The following is a 19,156-nucleotide window of genomic DNA, read 5'->3' on the forward strand; positions in this document are numbered from 1 at the left end:
GAAAGAGAGTTTATTACGAGGAGAAATTTGTTCCCGATATCCATAAAAACGTTACTCTGAAACGTGAAGGCAAAGTGCTATTTGTTATTTGCCATTAGCTTGTCAGATCTTCAGTAGAAATTGTAGATATTTGGCTATCTTTAAAGATATCTTTAAAATGCCCACCATCATTGAGATGGATGGAGTTATTTCTGATCATTTTGTAAAATACAAAACGCTGTAAAAAACAGAGCAATAGAAAATGCAAGACAGTGTGAAATGTAAATATTATATGAAGTACAACACAGTAAAAAATAGTTTACAGGCACACAAATTCTGGTACGGAATCATGTTAAATCCGATCCATTTAGATCTGTAAAGATCTCATTTAACAAAGTGGAGCCCATGGTGCCACTAAACCCTTGTGCCAGCAGAACTGCTGACTTGAAGGTTGGGTTGCTGACCTGAAGATTGCCGGTTCAAATTGGAGAGAGTGCACATGAGCTCCCTCTATCAGCTCCAACTCCTCATGTGGGGACATGAGAGAAGCCTGAGCAACATCCTTACAGACGGCCAATTCTCTCTTACCAGAAGTGACTTGCAGTTTCTCAAGTCGCTCCTGACATGAAAAAAAAATAACAAAATGTCTCATAGTAGAATCATAGAATCATAGAATCATAGAATAGTAGAGTTGGAAGAGACCACATGGGCCATCTAGTCCAACCCCCTGCTAAGAAGCAGGAAATCGCATTCAAAGCACCCCCGACAGATGGCCATCCAGCCTCTGCTTAAAAGCCTCCAAGGAAGGAGCCTCCACCACAGCCCCGGGGAGAGAGTTCCACTGTCGAACAGCTCTCACAGTGAGGAAGTTCTTCCTGATGTTCAGGTGGAATCTCCTTTCCTGTAGTTTGAAGCCATTGTTCCGTGTCCTAGTCTGCAGGGCAGCAGAAAACAAGCTTGCTCCCTCCTCCCTATGACTTCCCTTCACGTATTTGTACATGGCTATCATGTCTCCTCTCAGCCTTCTCTTCTGCAGGCTAAACATGCCCAGCTCTTTAAGCCGCTCCTCATAGGGCTTGTTCTCCAGACCCTTAATCATTTTAGTCGCCCTCCTCTGGACGCTTTCCAGCTTGTCAACATCTTACTTCAACTGTGGTGCCCAAAATTGGACACAGTATTCCAGGTGTGGTCTGACCAAGGCAGAATAGAGGGGGAGCATAACTTCCCTGGATCTAGACGCTATTCCCCTATTGATGCAGGCCAGAATCCCATTGGCTTTTTTAGCAGCCGCATCACATTGTTGGCTCATGTTTAACTTGTTGTCCACGAGGACTCCAAGGTCTTTTTCGCACACACTGCTGTCAAGCCAGGCGTCCCCCATTCTGTATCTTTGATTTCCATTTTTTCTGCCGAAGTGAAGTATCTTGCATTTGTCCCTGTTGAACTTCATTTTGTTAGTTTCGGCCCATCTCTCTAGTCTGTCAAGATCGTTTTGAATTCTGCTCCTGTCTTCTGGAGTGTTAGCTATCCCTCCCAGTTTTGTGTCGTCTGCAAACTTGATGATCGTGCCTTCTAACCCTTCGTCTAAGTCGTTAATAAAGATGTTGAACAGAACCAGGCCCAGGACGGAGCCCTGCGGCACTCCACTTGTCACTTCTTTCCATGATGAAGACGACGCATTGGTGAGCACCCTTTGGGTTCGTTCGCTTAGCCAATTACAGATCCACCTAACCGTAGTTTTGTCTAGCCCACATTTTACTAGTTTATTTGCCAGAAGGTCGTGGGGGACTTTGTCGAAGGCCTTACTGAAATCCAGGTAGGCTACATCCACAGCATTCCCTGTATCGACCCAACTCGTAACTCTATCGAAAAAAGAGATCAGATTAGTCTGGCATGACTTGTTTTTGGTAAATCCGTGTTGACTATTAGCAATGACCGCATTTGTTTCTAAGTGTTCGCAGACCACTTCCTTAATGATCTTTTCGAGAATTTTGCCTGGTATTGATGTGAGGCTGACCGGACGGTAATTGTTTGGGTCGTTCTTTTTTCCCTTCTTGAAGATAGGGACCACATTCGCCCTCCTCCAATCTGCTGGGACTTCTCCCGTTCTCCAAGAACTCTCGAAGATAATTGCCAGTGGTTCTGAAATAACTTCCGCTAGTTCCTTCAGTACTCTTGGGTGTAGCTGATCTGGCCCTGGGGACTTGAATTCGTTTAGAGAGGCCAAGTGTTCCTGGACAACTTGTTTCCCTATTTGGGGTTGGATTTCCCCCAATCCTTCGTCCATTCCGTGTTGCTGAGGTTGAAGATGGCTTTCTTTTTCTGAGAAGACCGAGGCAAAGAAGGCATTAAGTAGTTCTGCCTTTTCCCTGTCCCCTGTCGCCATCACCCCATCTTCTCCTTGCAATGGCCCTATCGCCTCCTTTTTCTTCCTTTTTCTACCAACGTAAGCAAAAAAGCCTTTTTTGTTTTTTTTATGTCCCTGGCAAGCCTGAGCTCATTTTGCGCTTTAGCCTTGCGAACCTTTTCCCTACAGGTGTTGGCCATACGTTTGAATTCTTCTTTGGTGATTTCTCCCCTTTTCCAGCGGCGGGTTAAATCGGGGGCATGGACTGTGGAAGCGTCTTCCCAAGAGCGTTCTTCGGGGCCAAAACCCACCCAGTCAATGAGATATTGAAGGCGGCGGCGGTGAAAGCGAGAATCCAAAATGTCCTGAACCTCGAATTCCTCCTCCCCATCCACCAAAACAGGAGTGGGGGCCGGCCGGTCTACATCAGGGCGCACACCATCCGCCGGAAGGAGCAGAGAGCGATGAAACACTGGATGAATGCGCATAGAGCGCGGAAGTTGAAGTTTGAAAGTCACGGGGTTAAGTTGCGCCACCACTGGATAGGGGCCAATGAAGCGGGCATCTAACTTCCGGCAAGGGCGATGGGAGGGCAAAAAGCGAGTGGACAGAAGAACCCGGTCTCCTACCTTGATTTCGGGGCCCGGCTGGCGATGTTTGTCAGCGTGGCGTTTATAGTCCTCCTTGGCTTGGTCTAGTTGCTGGAGCAAAAGTTGTTGCGCCGCTGTGAGTTCCTGCAGCCAGTCCTCTGCTGCGGGAACTTCTGAGGTTTCAATAATAGAAGGAAAGAAGCGTGGATGAAAGCCGTAGTTTGCAAAGAACGGGGTTTCTTTAGTTGAAGCCTGGACACCATTGTTATAGGCAAACTCCGACAGCGGTAACAGGGAAGCCCAATTGTCCTGCTGGTAGTTTACATAACAGCGAAGGTATTGTTCCAGAGTGGCATTGGTGCGCTCTGTCTGCCCATCCGTTTGGGGATGGTGAGCCGAAGATAAACGAGAGTCTATGCCCAATAGTTCCTGTAGTGCTTTCCAGAAGCGAGAGGTGAATTGGGACCCACGGTCTGTGACCAAACTCTTGGGCAAACCATGCAATCTGAAAACATGCTGAAGGAATAAATCTGCAGTCTCTTTGGCCGTGGGGAGGCCATCGCAGGGAATGAAATGGGCTAATTTGGTAAAAAGGTCCACCACCACTAGGATCGTGGTAAATCCACTGGAAGGTGGTAGATCAGTGATAAAATCCGCAGAGATTATTTCCCATGGGCGAGATGGGGTAGGAAGGGGATGCAGAAGCCCTGAGGGCTTCTCTCTTCTTGTCTTGGAGCGCTGGCATACTGGGCAGGTATTGACATATTTTTCCACATCCTTGCGGATCTTGGGCCACCAGAAATCTCTTAGGATCAAATGCATGGTTTTAAATAGTCCGAAATGCCCTGCTGGCTTGCAGTCATGACACAGACGAAGTGCCTTTTCCCTGCCCGGTCCTGGAGGGATGTAGACATGATTTCTATAGCAAAGTAACCCATCCTTAAGCGAGAAGGGGAAATGTAGTCCTTGGCGAAGTTGGTCCTGAGCCCAGGCATCTGCTTGTTGACTGGCCCTGATTTCCTGAGCACAAAGGGGCCCTGGAGTAGAGGGAGTTGATTCAATTAGAGTGGATTTGGTGTTTCCCACTGTGAGCGTGGCAAAGTTCTCGGGCTGCAGTAGTTGGGACTCAAAGGTCTCCTTGCGCCCTGCAGCATATTCCGGTTTCCGTGACAAAGCATCTGCTTGCTTGGTCTGGGCTGGGGTTACATAATGGATTTGGAAGTTAAAACGCTCAAAGAATAAAGCCCAGCGTTGTTGCCTCTGATTTAGCTTGCGGGCAGTTCTTAGATGCTCCAGATTCCGATGATCAGTATGGACCTCAATGGGAAATTTGGCCCCTTCTAACCAATGTCTCCAAGTTTCAAAGGCTGCCTTTATGGCCAAAAGTTCCTTTTCCCAAATAGTGTAATTTCTCTCTGGTGCGGTCAGTTGACGGGAGTAAAAGGCACAAGGGTGAAGATGATCTCCCACTGGTTGTAAGAGTACAGCCCCAATTGCCACATCGGAGGCGTCCGCCTGCATGACAAAAGGGGTTTCAGGATCTGGGTGCTGGAGGATTGGCTGGGACGTGAATAATTTCTTTAGTTGCTGGAATCCTTTCTCTGCTTGCTCTGTCCAGCGGAAAGGCTGTTTCCCACGGATGCAGCTGGTGATTGGATCAGACCAGCGGGCAAAGTCTGGAATGAACTTGCGGTAGTAGTTCGCGAACCCCAAGAAGCGTTGCACCTCTTTCTTGTTGGTTGGCGCCCGCCATTCCAATACTGCCGAAACCTTTGCCGGGTCCATGGTGAGCCCTAGTGGCGAGACACGGTATCCCAGGAAATCTACTTCTTGTAGATCAAAAGCGCATTTTTCCAGCTTGGCATAAAGTCCATGATCCCGCAATCGTTGTAACACCATTCTGACGTGGTTCTCATGTTCTGATTGTGATCTAGAAAACACCAAAAAATCGTCCAAGTAGATAATCAAGAACCGGTCTAGATAATCCTGAAAGATATCATTGACAAAATGCTGGAACGTTGCGGGAGCTCCACATAAACCGAAATTCATGACCAGGGACTCGAATAAACCGAATTTAGTCTGGAAAGCGGTCTTCCACTCATCCCCTTCCCTGATGCGAACTAGATTATAAGCTCCTTGAAGATCCAGTTTGGTGTAAACCTTTGGCCCCTCGAAGCCGGTCTAAGAGGTCCGAGATCAAAGGCAGTGGATATCGGTTTTGCTTAGTGATATTGTTCAATGCCCTATAGTCCACCACCAAGCGTAGGTCCCCTGACTTCTTTTTCACAAACATCACTGGGGAAGCGGCTGGGGATTGAGAGGGTCTGATAAACCCCTTGCGGAGGTTTGTCTCTAAGAACTCCCTGAGAGCTTCTTGCTCCGGTTCAGTCAGGGAGTAGAGGTGTCCTCGCGGGATCGGGGCCCCCTCGACCAAGTCAATGGCACAGTCATAAGGTCTATGCGGGGGTAGTTTCTCGGCTTCTTTTTCATTGAATACATCCCAAAAGTCTGAATATTTCTTGGGCAAGGTGATGATAGGTTCAGCGTCTGTGGCATGGCAGACCTTGGCTACAAGACAATGGTTTTGGCAATATTTTGAAGCAAACTGCAGTTCTCTATTGGACCAGGAGATGTTTGGGTCGTGGAGTGTCAGCCATGGAATTCCCAAAATCACAGGGAAGTGGGGAACCTCGGTAACAAAGAAGGAAATCTCTTCCATGTGTTCCCTTATCCACATTCTGGTGGGTTCTGACCATTGGCTTACTGGACCTGTCTTGAGGGGGCGACCATCTATGGCCTGCACCACCCGGGCGTTCTTGAAGTCGTGATATTGTAATCCCAGAGAGTCGGCATACTCTCTATCAATGAAATTGTTTGTGGCTCCTGAGTCTATCATGGCATGGATCATGACGGGTCCTTTTTTCGCTGACCACAAGGTGACCACTAGGAGAAATAGGACCCCGGTTGGCGGCTCTTGAGTGGGGTTTTTGACCGGGTTGGCGAGCCTTTCTACGCCCGGTCGCTGGCTTCCCCCGCCGGCTTCGCGCCAGCCGCCTCAGACGTCTTCGTCTCCGTGGAGGACGCCGCCACCAGACGGGCGGCGGGCTTTCCTTTGGCTGGACACTCTCTGGCAAAGTGGCCCCCGTTTCCGCAGTACCAACAGAGATTCAGGCGTTGGCGGCGGGCCTTCTCGGCAGTATCTAACCTGGGACGCACATTGCCCAGCTGCATCGGCACCTCCTCGCTTCCTCTGGGGTATGGGGCTGGTGGTGGGGGTCTCCACACTGGACGCGGCTGGATGCCGGTGGGAGCGGGAGGTTTCGCTCCAGTCCTACCGCTCTGGCCTCGGATCCATTGCTTTCTGTTGGCCAGCATGACTTCAGCTCGTAAACATTGATCAATGAGTCCTTCAAGAGAGTGTGGAGGATCCACCTTGGAGATTTCCTCCAGCATCTCGATGTTGAGACCCTCCCGAAATTGTCCTCTGAGGGCTATGTCGTTCCAGCCGGTGTTATGGGCCAGCACTCGGAACTCGGCTATGTACTGGGACAAGGGTCTGTCCCCTTGGGAGAGGCGCCGGAGTTTGTGGCCGGCCGCCTCCAAATTGTCCTCGATCCCCCAAGTCGCCTTAAGGTGATCCAAGAAGTGTTGCGCTGATCTCAGATGTGGGGAGCCTTGGTCGAACAGTGCCGTCGCCCAGTTGGCTGCTGGCCCGTCTAGGAGACTGTAAATCCACGCCACCTTGATGTCTTCTTGGGAAACTCGGCATTACGGGCCTCTATATAAGCCTGGCATTGGTGACGGAAAACATGAATCTTAGAAGCTTCTCCAGAAAACTTGGTTGGCAACGCCAGGGCCGGGAGACGGATTCCGCGTTCCTTCAATCCCCTTATTTCCCCCTCCTGCGCATTGAGCTTATCTCGGATGCGGTCCACTTCGTCCTTGTCGATGGTGTAGCTGAGTGGCTGGCCACCCGGTCCGGCTCCGGAAGACATTCTGGCCTAGGTTAATTGGTGCTTAGGGTGGCGGAGTCAAACTGTCACGACCCAGGCTGCAGAGCACCAATAACCATACACTGAGGCCAGAATCTATCTAATATCTTTATTAAGGAAATAAGTAAAGGCAATAAAAATAAGTGTAGAATATAGTTCAGAAGAAGACCTTTCAGGAAAGGTCAATTATAGTCCAGGAAAACAATGTCCAATATAAAATATTAAGGTCCAAAGTTGTAATCCAGTAACCGAAACACCCACTTTGCCAAGCAAAGTGAGGGGAGATGACAAGGTTCTTAATCCAAGGAACTTGATGTAAAGCTAGGAAGTAAACTTGATTCTTGGAACACAAGGCTTGATACAAGGCAACAAGGAACGAGGAACAGGGACAAGATCCGTGGTAAATACTTGGCAAGGTCCGGGAAGCAAGGCAAGGTCCTGGAAGGCAAGGCTGAGTCCTACGAAGCAAGGCAAGGTCCGTGAAGCAAAACAAGGCTGGAAACGTGAACGAAGGCTTGGAAACGGGAACGAGGCTTGGAAACGGGAGTAGCGCTGTCCACACACAACCTACTCCAGTAGCTGACGAATTGACTCCGCAAAATTCCTTCAGGGCAAAGAACCTAAATAGGGTCTCGTTTTCCCACCAAAGAACACTTCTCTGGGGAACCAGAACCGAAAGTCAATCTCTGTGTCCAGATGCATGACTCCCTAAAGTTTCTCATGAAAGCAGTCTTAATCAGCTGAATGCCTGGCTGCGATTCTCAGGCTTCTGCGATTAGCCTGTTGAACTCCTTTTTGTTGTTGATAATAATTACGGCGAGAAAATGGGGGAGATTTTGACTCAGGGCTTGTTTGGCAGATTTCTGGAAGACAAACCTCTTGCAGGTGCAAGGGCTCCAAATCAGGCTGGGAAAGTTCCAATTCTGGCTGAAACAGTGGAAAACCCAAGTTTTCCTCTTCATCTGTCACAACAGCGCTAGGAACGGGACTACATGGCCCATGAGTCATCACAAGTAGTAGTAGTAAAGGTGGAGCCCTGATAGTGCAGTGTGTTAAAGCGCTGAGTTGCTGAAATTGTGGACCAAAGGTCACAGGTTCAAAGCCGTGGAATAGAGTGAGCACCTGCTGTTAGCCCCAGCTTCTGTCAACCTAGCAGTTCAAAAACATGTCAATGTGAGTAGATCAATAGGTACCGCTCCGGCGGGAAGGTAACAGTGCTTCATGCAGTCATGCCGGCCACATGACCTTGGAGGTGTCTGTTGACAACATCAGCTCTTCGGCTTAGAAATGAAGATGAGCACCAACCCTCACAGTCGGACATGACTGGACTTAATGTCAGGAGAAAACCTTTACCTTTACCTTACCTCATAGTAAAACTCCTCTTTATAAAATCTATTTATAGCCATCCAGCAACTTTTTTCTTCCTTGTCTTCGGTTTAGCTCAGTGGTTTTCAACCTGTGGGTCCCCAGGTATTTTGGCCTACAACTCCCAGAAATCCCAGCCAGTTTACCAGCTGTTAGGATTTCTGGGAGTTGAAGGCTAAAACATCTGGGGACCCACAGGTTGAGAACCACTGGCTTGAAGCTTGTTTAGTAGCATTGGCACTAAAAGAAGAGTGAAGCAGGTCTTTCAGTGTTGGCTTTGAAATAAATTGCCTGGAGAGGAGTAAAGTCTTTTTCTCTGGACATCTCCCCTAAGCAACTGTACAGCTACCCGGCTGGTGATACTTCCGCTTGAAATTCTGTATTGAGCAAGGAGTTGTACTTAAAGCCAAGCAGGCCCCTTCCAACTCTCTGATATGTGCTATTTAATTCATTTTTAAATTATTCTGCGGCCAATGTCATGAGGTTTCCTTACTAAAAGCGGAGTGTGATGGCTGCCTCAGACAGAGCATTGGGTGCCACGAAAGGGCAGCAAATTACTTGCTGTCAATGTCATTTTTATGAACTGGGAATGCCAGGAAGGGGTGCTGCAGGAGACCCAAAGCCCAAACTCAAGTCAGTGGGTGGGTTGGAGGCCTTTTGCTGCTGCCCCAAAGTTAAAATTCTGGGGGGGGGGGGGCTGTGTGTGAAAAAAATACCATAAAGTATGCGTAGTCACTATAATTGTGCCAGTATGTGAAAAAACAGAAATGCAATTAAGTTGTTACTAGGAAAATCATCTATACTGAAGCCCATTAAAGAAACATTCACAGAAACTCTCTCCAGTTGCAGTTGTGGAAATACAAAGGTGTCCCTGTGAGAGCAGCATGCCCTCCATTCAGTTCTTAACTGCATAACAAATCTGTTTTGCAACACATTTGGGATCTCAATAGAGCTGAATGAAAGTGAACCTCTTCTGAAAGGTATATGTAGAAGAATGCTCTTTGTAATCCTAGTCTAACATTTAATACTTGCATTCAATATTCTGTTCCTGATCAGCCTCTCCAACTTTTATTTGTAATTCCACACTCTTTCCTGTTCTATTTCAGCTGCCTCTCAGTCCTTCCTCGGGTTTTGATCTTCCATTAGCTTATATGTGTTACTGCATGTCTCCATCCACACACATGTAGTTTCATATTTGTTTATACAATCTTAGTGAAACAAAGGAGACCTTTAGCAGTGGTCTTGCATGCACGATGCAAATATCTGCACTGTTTCCCAATGAAGTGGTGGATAAATATTCCTCAAACAGGGAAATATGCTAAGACAATAATCCAAAGTCAAAACAGATAGACAGTGTAAGTAAAGGTAAAGGTTTCCCCTGACGTTAAGTCCAGTCATGTCTGACTCTGGGGGTTGGTGCTCATCTCCATTTCTAAGCCGAAGAGCTGGCGTTGTCCATAGACACCTCCAAGGTCATGTGGCTGGCATGACTGCATGGAGCGCTGTTACCTTCCCGCCAGAGCGGTACCGATTGATCTACTCACATTGGCATGTTTTCAAACTGCTAGGTTGGCAGGAGCTGGAGCTAACAGCGGCCGCTCACGCCGCTCCCGGGGTTTGAAGCTGGGACCTTTCGGTCTGTGTATTTAATGGCAATGTACACTCAAGCACAGTTACTAAACCTCTGGCACATGGTCTGAGGGTACTGGTTGTAAGCAGAGACTGGAATAATATATCTTTACCAAATAAGAAGTGGAAACTATCACTTTGGAAATAGCAGGGAAGGGGACGGGGAAGTTCTGGTAGATGTGAGTAACAGTAGTAGCCTACAGTTAGGAAAGGGGTTAGATCCAGGAGACCAGAAGAAGGCACAGAGCAAACTCAGACAGAGGCCCATATCTTCAGTAAGGCAACTTGAAGGACTCATCTTCCAGGCTGTTTACAAATCATTCTGAAAATGTGATGGAAGAGACAAAGGACCTAATCACATGGATGTTTTCCCTGTGTTCTCTCTGTTTTTGCACACTGGTGAAACCGAGTCCCACGGACACCATTCCATGACATATGGCCACTTCCGGTAGCTGTCTGTAGTACTCCATCTTGCCAGCGTGCTACAAGAGAGAGAAGACTACTTTCTCAGGAGTCAGGTGTTACCCAACTCCTGCTTCCAGATAGATGGCAGAGGGGTGCAAACAAAAGCAAAAAGAAGGAAGGGAAAAGTTGTGAGATGGCTGGCCATCCTCAAAGATGGAGCTTGCTGGGAGAGAATGGGGTAAGATGTTTTCCCCAACAGTTTTCCCCATTTTCCCTTGCTTCTCTCCTGCCCGTCTGATGAAGTCCTAAATATTGTGGTTGCACAACTTGCAGTTAAGTGGGGAAAGTAAAACTGGATAATTGTAGCTTTTCAATGAATAGGCCACACATGGTTGTTTGCCCACCCTTAGAATAAGTCTAAGGGTGCCATTCCAAGTTCTGCATGAATTGCAATCCTTCAGGGTGTTATTTTGATGACAACTGAAGCGCAGTATCTCTTCCTTCCTCAGATCACCCTCAATTCCTCAATTTTCAAACTTCCCTGACATCCATCAGTTTAATTTCCAATTTTCTAACAGGAGCCATCAAAATACAACTCATGGAGCAATTGCCTGGACAGTTTCTTTGAAACGGAACAGTGATAATTGTTTCAGCCTTCTCTCTGTGACTGCACAGCATCAGAGTACAGTAGATTCTGAATTCACCAGAACCTGAAGCAACCAAAACTCTCAAACAACCGGTCCAAAAATTAATTACAATTCCATATTGCATTCAGAAAGCTGTTTTTATAACACAATAAAACTATGTTACATTAAGTTTGTCTTAATTTCCTTATAATTAGTATTTGTTAGACTATTTTAATAGTAATTCTCAATCAACCAGAAACTACCCCCATAAAGTAGCAGTTTCCTATTAAGTGTATGCTTGAGGGCAAATCTATATTTGCAACTGTATAGTACGTGAAACAGCCTTTAGGAGTACTATGAAGTCCAAGATGTTATGAAAAGTACATGCTATAACTTCTGTATAGTGGACCCAAATGATTTTGAATGACTTTTTAGTTCAGATGCGACTTAAATGTATGTGCTACATACAACTGATTTTCTACTGTCCCATGCTTTCATAGCCCAAATAATGTATTTGCGATGTTATCATGTGAGTCTCTTGTTATTGCTGCTGGGTTTTTTTTCCATGCCAGGAGTGACTTGAGAAACTGGAAGTTGCTTCTGGTGTGAGAGAATTAGCCATCTGCAAGGACATTGCCCAGGGGACACCCGGATATTTTGATGTTTTACCATCCTTGTGGGAGAGCTCCTCATGCGAGGAGACTGTCCTCACACGAGGAGCTGGAGCTGACAGAGGGAGCTTAACCGCTCTCCCCGGATATGAACCACCGACCTATCGATCAGCAGTCCTAAAGGCACAAGGGTTCAACCCATTTGTGCTATGTATTTTAATATATCTATTTTAATGGTCATGTTTGATCTATGTTTTTAAAGTTATTATTATGTCCTCCACCCAGTAATAGGTAAAGGTAAAGGTTTTCCCCTGACATTAAATCTAGTCGTGTCCGAATCTGGGGGTTGGTGCTCATCTCCATTTCTAAGACGAAGAGCTGTTGTTGCCTTCCTCTTAAAGCTGAGAAAGTGTGACCCAGTGAGTCTCTGTGACCAAGAGAAAATTCAAACTTTTTTCTGCCAGAATCCTTGTTCAACACTCAGACCCCCTACACCATAATGGCTCTTTCAAATTCAAACGTTTTATATGTCCTGACTTGATTTTGTTCACCACATGTGAATGCGTTAAACCCCATGTGCCAGCAGGACTGCTGACTTGAAGGTTAGGGCCTGGGCTGTGGCGCAGGCGGGAGAGCAAGCCAGCTGCAATTAACTGCAATGAATCACTCTGACCAGGAGGTCATGAGTTCGAGGCCTGCTCGGAGCCTATATTTGTCTTGTCTTTGTTCTATGTTAAAAGGCATTGAATGTTTGCCTATATGTGTAATGTGATCCGCCCTGAGTCCCCTTCGGGGTGAGAAGGGCGGAATATAAATGCTGTAAACAAACAAACAAACAAATAAATAAATAAATAAATAGGCTGCTGACCTGAAGGTTGTCGGTTCTAATCCAACCCAGGAAGAGCACAGATAATCTCCCTCAGCTCCAGCACCTTGCGAGGACATGAGAGAAGCCTCCCACAAGGATGGTAAAACGTCCTCTTGTGATCGAGGTGACCTCCCCTCCAGGACTTTGTAAAAGATAGTTCAAAAATCAAGACTTTATGTTCTATATTCCATATATTTATAGTAGAAGGTGATTGAGACTTTTTACTGGAGTTTACTGTGGATTATCCCTGCATTCTGAGGCAAGAGATAACAACTTCATGAATTGTAAAATCATGCTGCCAGAACTCCACTTCTCCCCAGATGTTGTATCAAATGTTTTCTATTGTTTATATCATTCATGATTCCCCTTTATGCAATGTCACCCACCTTTATGGATTCTCCTTTATTTCCTTGAAATCTATCTACCTGCCTATATGTATTTGTACTCTTTGGGATCCCCGGAAAATATGTATTCTTCCCAGCAGGGTTTATGTTCCAACTTTATTTTAATTTTCATTCTATCCCATATAATTGTCAAATCATGAAATCAAATGGGAAATATTATGACCCCAACATGAACTCTAGCCCTATGACCCAGACCTCCCTTCCCAAAAACAAAGGGATAATCTGCCACAGTTTAATCCAATCTCATTCCGATCGCATGGACAATATAGGGCGAGTCACCAAATTCCTAAAGGTGACTCGCCCCCAAGGCAAACATTGTCATATCCCAGGCCAGGACGCCGCAGGAAGGCACCCTGTGGGGCCGTCAATGATGGCTCATCACCACCCATCACCACTTCCCGTCTGACACCCCAAAGACATATCTAAAATCTGTGAACGTGACAGGACCCCGGACATCCTTGATGGGTGTCATAAATTCCTTTAGAAATTGGCTGGGCCAGAATTAATCTGATATTTCCTGTCCGGTCACCTCATTGTCTCAATAGCTCCCGCCTCCTCCTCTCTGATTGGCCCAAATAGGGACAAAAAGCGGCTCCCCATTGGGCCAGCAGAGCAAGGCGGGAAACGAAAGCCCGCCTCGTTCAACCTCTCAGCCTATCCGCGATCAGATGGGCGGGGAAGCGGGGCGGGAAATTCAAAGGGCTGTCAGACCGAAACATTGTATAAATATGGCTTTATTTGAAACGTATGTTACGCTAGTAGATTGAATGATCGCTATTAGCGTCCTTTTCAGCTGAATTGCTCAATAAAAACTCCTTGGCGGATTTTCCTTCAACTTGGCGGACCTTCTTCATTTCAGGCTTCAGGTTGTATTGCGGCTTATATTCTTCTTTTGGCTTCGCCAAGGTCCGTTCCCTCAGGACCGGATCGGCTCCCTTCTAAAGGGGCCCGATCCCCCAAACGCGGTCGACAACATAATTTGGCTTTACCACGAAGGGACTTGCTTGGAAGTTCCAAAGATCAATTTCTAGGCTAAAATTCCAAGCGGCGACCTTGGTCCAGATATTCTGGGACAGGTTGGGGAGAGAAACGGCTGCAAGGAGGGCCCTCCGACCAACAAATTGACCTCATTTCACATCCAAATTTCTCTGGCAGCCCCTTTCTCTCTCTAGATCTGATTCAGGGTACTGAACAAAGGAGCCAGATAGGAGGAAGCAGATTTTTAGCTCCTCGAAGGAAAGGCACCAACGTGAAACAGGGGACGCCCTGTAAAAATAAAAGGGAACCGGCCCCGTTGTTAAGACCCAGGTGGGCGGAGTTCTGGAGGTATTGCACTTCGGATCAGGGCTCGGTAACAAATTCCTGGTGAAACGCGGGAACATCTGGCGCCCGGTGGTGTGTGAGAACAGTCTGGCTTGTAAGATTACAGGTTCTAGGATCGTGGGGTAGGGGAACGATTGTGTTCCCGGGGCACCTGCGGATCCCACGAACGCCAGCCATTCAGCCTTGGTGTAGGGAGAACTCTTGAAAGGACGAGTTGCATCCAGCCGGTGGGTGAGTCGTTACTCCATTAACTGTCAGGTACTGGGCAGGGGCTGAGCCAAGGATGGGTGTTTGTTCAAGCACGTCTAGGGTGTCCCACCCCAGCAGACATCCCCAGGGATTCTCCATTGGGTAAGATCCTGGCCAATTGGGGTGGGCTTTGCATCAAAAAACATGGTGCAGGCCAGGTTGGGCTAACTCAGAGCACATAAGTGGCCCCTTGTGGCCCTTGAAGGGGGAACAGCTTGCCCCCCCCCTTGCTCGAGTCGCCGAATTCGGAGTGTTGACCTAAGGTGACTCGCCAGGGGGAGGGCAAGTGGTCCCAACTTGCTTATGCTGCGATGTTCATGGCCTTAAGCCAGAGGGAGAGTGGAAGGGGGGAGGGGGGTCCAAGTCTTCCCATGCAGGGACGTGGGCTCCAAACCTACCCTCCTCAGAAGCTCCTCTCTAGACCTACTTCCCCTCCCGCCTCCACCAGAAGAGGAACTTCTGGACACATTTGCTTGCCCTCTCCCCCAATCCCTATCCCTACTTTTTCTCCTCACCCTGAGTCCTACACTGATCCAGGACTCCCAAATTGGTCTTCCAAGGGAACCCTTACTTCAGGGATCCCCCCCCAAGAAATTCCCCTCCAGAGAGTTCAGCCCAGTCTAACGTGAAGGAGGGCTCCCAGCCCCCTCCCCTCTCACCCCGAAACACACCTGATCCAAAACACTGTTCCTCTTCTCAAGTCACACTCTCTCAGCCCCCATCCCAGCCGTTCCTTTGAAGCCTGATGCCCCCCCCCCCCAAATTGTATCTGCCCCTGCCACTCAACTCCTGCCACATTCTGAGTTTTCCTCAGATGGGAAGAATCGCCCCACCATCCCCCTCCTTCTCTTGCCCCCACCAGGCTCTCTCTCTCTCTCTCTCTCTCTCTCTCTCTGCGCTCATTCCTCTCTTGGAGAGAGAGGAGAAGGAGGGGCCGCAGGGAGATTGTGCAAAGAGGACACTTTTTTCCTCTTCCTGTTTTTGGAGGGGCAAAGGGGGGAGAAGATTCAGTCCTGAAGCCTGCCACCAAGATCTATAGTTCTCCAAGGATTGCTTCCTTCTTTCAAATCAAATCTTCTCCAACTTGATATTCTGCCTTGCCTACCCTCAAATTGTACCCTTTTTTTTCTTTTCCCTCTCTCTCTCTTCCCCGGCCTGAGTGAAAATCTCTCTCTCTCCCTCAAATCTCAAATCCATTTCTCCTCTCCTTCCTCTCTTCTCACCTTTTAAAATCCCTTATTTCCCTTTGTTCCCATTTTCTACACACTATCCCTAAGATTTTACCTCAGTGTTGTCTTATATTTCCTTTGGTCCTTACAAAAGGGGGGAGGGGGGCATTCCTTTAGCCGCTTCTGTTTCTTAATTTCCCCTTTTCTTTCTCTCCCATCTGGGAAGCATGGCAAAGGATTTGGGTGGGGGAGGGGGACTCCCAGAAAAGTGTTGATTAAATTTTGTGTGTTTATGTAATGTGTGGGCTGTAAACTCTTCTCTACTCATCCCTTTGCCTTAAAAGCCACCAGTGATATATAGTTTTCTGGGAAGGAGGGCTGGAATGGACTAGCTTAGTGCTATGCTCTCTCTCTCTCCCTTTTCTTCTGTGCCATCTCACCTCCCTATTTTCAAAGGTTCAAGCCCTAATATTTTGTGAGACCCCCCCCCCAGAGAAAACCTGCTGCTTCTGTGGTTTTAACTTTTTCTTATCTCTCTCTCCTCAAGCCTCCCTTATCTTAGAGAGAAAAGGGGGGGATGGAAGAATTGATGTATTTTTCTATATGTGAGTTTTTTTTTCTCTCTCTCTCTCTCTCTTCCACTTCATGTTTTCCTAGGCCAAAATGCACTTCAACATTCTCCTTTTTCAAAGCTCCCCCCCCCCTTCCTTCCCAGCATCCCCATTTCTCCTTATAAACATTCAGTCAAAATCCTGGTTTACTTTTATAGTAAAGGCACTCTTTCACTCTCCACAGTTCCCCAACAATCTCCTTTCTTCCTTTCGGGTCCTTCTCCCTCCCTTTCCCTGAGTGCATGCGTGTGAATGTTTTAAAAATCCCTCTAACTGCCTTTAATTATGAGGGGGGGCAGTACAGAGTCCAGGGGACCTTCCAGGCACAGCTGAAGAGATCCAGAGGACCGGACCCAACCACCTGACTGAGGACATCAGACCAGACTGCAAGACCCATAATCCATACCTGCCACCATGAACAGTTCTAAGACCTGGGTAGGGGCTCTCGGAGTGCGCTGTGGATTTCATGCAGCAGCTAGAACCCAGAGGCCATTGGAGATGGTCCTGTGAGGGTAAGCCCGGAACCCCAGTCACCCAGAAGAGACAGCCCCACCTGGGGCTGATCTGAGACCCCAACGGGGGAAGCAGCCCCATCTGCCTGGCTCAGGGGCTAGAGACTAAGACACTGCTGAAAGGATTCTTGCACATGGCAGGCTTTTATGGCCAGACCACCGTATGGTGCCCTCCAGCTGGCCTGGTTCTGCCCTGGCAAAGGGCTACTGAGTGCAGGTCTGCCTTTGACGCTGCCAAGGAGGCCCTCATGACATCACCAGGGGACAGAATTGGCCGCCATGGCAGAAGATGTCCCAGAAGAAATGAACAGGATTCTACCAGTGACCACCATGAGGGAAGGATGTTCCACTTTCACCAGAGCTGTGCCAAAGAAGGACCCCAGGACTGCTGGAGCCCTCACAAGGTATGAGTGACATCCCTGACTAACCCCACCACGGGAGGGAGGGGGGCTTATAATCTGTCCTTAGTTTCCCTAGGCACTCTCTCCTTTCCGTCTCCTCTGTTGGAGTGCTGGACCTGCCTGCAGTCACCAGGAGGCGCCGTGCTGTGAGGCGCAGAAGCTGTGCCCAGTTGCCCCCAGCTGCCAACTACAAAGGGGGGCCCAAGCTGCAGCCAAGAAAAGGCAGCCAAATGGGAGTACTGCATCACAGCCTCCATCATCCCCAGCCCTCACCACCTCCACCTTCATGCTCCATTTCCCATGACTCCAGACCAAGGGACATCTGTTTCAACACCATGGGATCACCCACCACTGACTGAACCTCAGCTTTCACCTCTTCAAGCTCCTGCCCTCCAACAAAAGTCACAATCTGATCTACCAAGGCAGAGGCCCTGCATGCAGTGAAATGTCGGGGCTTTGGGAAATGTTCATAGCCATTTCCAAGCCCCGAAGGGGGGAAAATGTGATCGAGGTGACCTCCCCTCCAGGACTTTGTAAAAGATAGTTCAAAAATCAAGACTTTATGTTCTATATTCCATATATTTATAGTAGAAGGTGATTGAGACTTTTTACTGGAGTTTACTGTGGATTATCCCTGCATTCTGAGGCAAGAGATAACAACTTCATGAATTGTAAAATCATGCTGCCAGAACTCCACTTCTCCCCAGATGTTGTATCAAATGTTTTCTATTGTTTATATCATTCATGATTCCCCTTTATGCAATGTCACCCACCTTTATGGATTCTCCTTTATTTCCTTGAAATCTATCTACCTGCCTATATGTATTTGTACTCTTTGGGATCCCCGGAAAATATGTATTCTTCCCAGCAGGGTTTATGTTCCAACTTTATTTTAATTTTCATTCTATCCCATATAATTGTCAAATCATGAAATCAAATGGGAAATATTATGACCCCAACATGAACTCTAGCCCTATGACCCAGACCTCCCTTCCCAAAAACAAAGGGATAATCTGCCACAGTTTAATCCAATCTCATTCCGATCGCATGGACAATATAGGGCGAGTCACCAAATTCCTAAAGGTGACTCGCCCCCAAGGCAAACATTGTCATATCCCAGGCCAGGACGCCGCAGGAAGGCACCCTGTGGGGCCGTCAATGATGGCTCATCACCACCCATCACCACTTCCCGTCTGACACCCCAAAGACATATCTAAAATCTGTGAACGTGACAGGACCCCGGACATCCTTGATGGGTGTCATAAATTCCTTTAGAAATTGGCTGGGCCAGAATTAATCTGATATTTCCTGTCCGGTCACCTCATTGTCTCAATAGCTCCCGCCTCCTCCTCTCTGATTGGCCCAAATAGGGACAAAAAGCGGCTCCCCATTGGGCCAGCAGAGCAAGGCGGGAAACGAAAGCCCGCCTCGTTCAACCTCTCAGCCTATCCGCGATCAGATGGGCGGGGAAGCGGGGCGGGAAATTCAAAGGGCTGTCAGACCGAAACATTGTATAAATATGGCTTTATTTGAAACGTATGTTACGCTAGTAGATTGAATGATCGCTATTAGCGTCCTTTTCAGCTGAATTGCTCAATAAAAACTCCTTGGCGGATTTTCCTTCAACTTGGCGGACCTTCTTCATTTCAGGCTTCAGGTTGTATTGCGGCTTATATTCTTCTTTTGGCTTCGCCAAGGTCCGTTCCCTCAGGACCGGATCGGCTCCCTTCTAAAGGGGCCCGATCCCCCAAACGCGGTCGACAACACTCTGAGCAACGTCCTTGCAGACAGCCAGTTCTCTCACACCAGAAGAGACTTGCAGTCTCTCAAGTCGCTCCTGACACAAAAAAACCACATGTAAAACTCTGGGCAGAGCACAGGGTGTTTTTTTAATTTTTGTTTTGTTACAGTCTATTGACACAAATAAATGTAAGTACACATTGTCAAACACATAGCATAGCAACTGAATTTCTTGTGTCACAATTTCATCAAAGCACATTTGTGGACCCACAGCAAAGGCATTGCTTAACACATTATATAAAACACAATCCTGATGGCATCAGGAAAGTTCTTCA

At 47.7% G+C, this 19,156-nt stretch overlaps 1 protein-coding gene and 1 long non-coding RNA gene across 2 annotated transcripts in view; one reads left to right on the forward strand and one right to left on the reverse strand.

Moving 5' to 3' along the window:
* The window catches only part of ccdc122 (coiled-coil domain containing 122), a 105,468-nt gene extending 92,948 nt beyond the window's left edge, over nucleotides 1-12,520 (reverse strand). Inside the window, exon 1 of the mRNA XM_016996967.2 lies at nucleotides 12,413-12,520. The gene's annotated coding sequence lies outside the window, so the exon portion shown is untranslated. The remainder of the gene's footprint in view (nucleotides 1-12,412) is intronic.
* An 8-nt stretch (nucleotides 12,521-12,528) lies between these two features.
* Nucleotides 12,529-18,707, forward strand: LOC134297621 (uncharacterized). The gene is made up of 2 exons (XR_010004424.1): nucleotides 12,529-16,680; nucleotides 16,822-18,707. It is a non-coding gene; the product is annotated as an uncharacterized LOC134297621 (long non-coding RNA).
* The last annotated feature ends 449 nt before the right edge of the window (nucleotides 18,708-19,156 follow it).

The sequence above is a fragment of the Anolis carolinensis genome, chromosome 3 (assembly GCF_035594765.1).
Source record: "Anolis carolinensis isolate JA03-04 chromosome 3, rAnoCar3.1.pri, whole genome shotgun sequence".
NCBI lineage: Eukaryota > Metazoa > Chordata > Lepidosauria > Squamata > Dactyloidae > Anolis > Anolis carolinensis.